The following is a 2,258-nucleotide window of genomic DNA, read 5'->3' as shown; positions in this document are numbered from 1 at the left end:
CGCTCTCATGGGGTGGTCTAAATCTGCTCCTCTACCTGGGAAAATTCCTGCTTCTTATGTGTATTGTGGTTAGCATCCTAATTCTTGTTTCTATCTTTCTAAATGACATAACTTCACTGAGAATGACCTGGGCTTTCAATGGCCACTTTTGAGAAAATCTGATTAGAACAAAATTGTTCATCTGAGAGGTGCCTTAGATAAAAAAGGCAATAAGATTTCACAAGCCCAATGTGTGGTATTTTTTGATTGGTATGCAGAGGCCTCTGAATGAAATGCCGAATGAACAATCCACTAAAAGATTCTCTGGCCAAAGCTGAGGAAAATTTAACAAAGTTGCAGGAGAAAAAGAGACTCACTTCTCTAGTAAATTCTCCCACTCTTTGCCCTCAGTCGCCTCTATATACCCGCCCTCAGTCTTCCCCCTTGTCCTTCCATACTTCCTCCTTCCACACTTCCTTCCTGCTCTTCCCCTCATCCAGATCCCCTATCTTTTCCCAACCACTTTCTTAAAAACCCAAAATGCCAGTTGCCTTTAAGGATCCATCCTTCCTATGACCCAGGTGTATAGGCAACTGTAGAATTTAAGCCTTGGACTTGAGCTGAATTAAGAGATTAAAGTTTCTCTAAACCCAAACATGATCAGCAAATATTAATTGAAGAATTTAGAATTATTTGGGTATGTATGACCTATAATCCTATAGGACTATTAACCTGTATCAACTTGTACACATGCTGGTCAGAACCTCAGATGCTAAGTCCTAGATGGCAAAAGATAATTAGATTGATCTGGAACGGGACCTACTGGATCCTTTTTCCATAATAAACCCAAGGGGGAGGGGAGAAGGGGGGGCGCAGAAAAGCATCTCAATGTCTCCTAAAAGCAAAACCTGATTAAAAAAAAACAAAAACAAACAAACAAACAAACAAAACCAAACAAAAAAAACTGGCTGTACCATAATTCAATCATGCAAACAAGATGAACTATAGGAAATTTTCAGGACTGACTAGAAAATAACTTCAAACAACACTCAGAGTTAAAGAAGATGCTAATGTCGCAGCGGCCCTTTCATCTTACTTTGTCAATGGAGTTCAACTTGAAGTTGGAGACCTAATTTGAAAGCAGAAATTAAAATGGCAAATAACCCCTTTACCTAAACTATAATACCTGGCAGAAATTTTGATAGGGCTTCAGAACAAAAACGTGACAAGACCCAAAGTAAACTTGGCCCTGCAAACGGCTAGGTGGCCCGCTTGCCAACCAGCCACTTACAAAGACACTTACAGATATTAAGGGAGGACACTGGAGAAAAGATTCTTATCAAAGAAAAACGAGACAAAGGAAAATCCCTCAGTGGAAATCAATGAGGGTGTTGCAAGGAAGGGAAAATGTGCTCAATATTCTATCATACTGCCGTGACTCTGTTAAATTAACATTTTTAAGTGGAGCCCCTGTAGTATTTGAGTATTTGTATTAGGTATGTCTCAGGGTGGAGTACGCTGGAAGGTCAAGGCAGGGCGCAGGCAGAGAGAGCATTGGGACCTGGGGCACATGTCCTTATTAGGGTTGAGTGGAGTGCCTGGAGGTTCTTGGGCTAAGGCCAGATTGGTCAATTCAAATAAAAAAAGAGTGAGGTTCAGGTAAGCTCCGCAGAAGTCTAATCCACCAAGGCACAGGGAAAGGCCTGGGGTGGGGGTCTGTTGATCACAAGGGCTGTCAGGGGAGTCATATCAGAACTTACACTTATTTGTGATGCTGTAGGCTGTTATTTACGGCATGCACTCCAGGGGCTAATGTCAGTTCAAGGACCCTTTAGCCCACCTGGCCACAAGAAATGGATGCCAGGGCAAGGATATTGTGGAGCTTAGCTAAACCATTGACACAGACCTTCACACACTCAGGGAGAATTAACTACAGTCATCTCCTCAATTTCTGGTGCTACTCACATTCAGAGGTGCAGGCACTTTCTCCATGTTAAACTGCCACCTTTGCTAAGCCCCTTCCTCAGAATAAGCACGCCACACAGGTGGTGCCTATTTCAAATAACCCACAGATTTTCCCTATCTCTAAGCCCTTAATCTGTTGCTTGGACTGAAAAACATGCCTTCCTTCTGTGATACCACCCTCATGAATTTAATACAGACAGACTTTGCAAATGGAATTGTAAAATCAAATTCACACCAGAGGGACTATTCCTTGAAGTTCTAGAGAACTCTTCTATTCAAGTTCAAGTTGTATCTGCTTGGATGTACCTTTGCTT

Source organism: Pteropus vampyrus, unplaced genomic scaffold, assembly GCF_000151845.1.
Source record: "Pteropus vampyrus isolate Shadow unplaced genomic scaffold, Pvam_2.0 Scaffold74, whole genome shotgun sequence".
In the NCBI taxonomy this organism is placed as follows: Eukaryota; Metazoa; Chordata; class Mammalia; order Chiroptera; family Pteropodidae; genus Pteropus; species Pteropus vampyrus.
Note: the sequence above shows the minus strand (reverse complement) of the source record.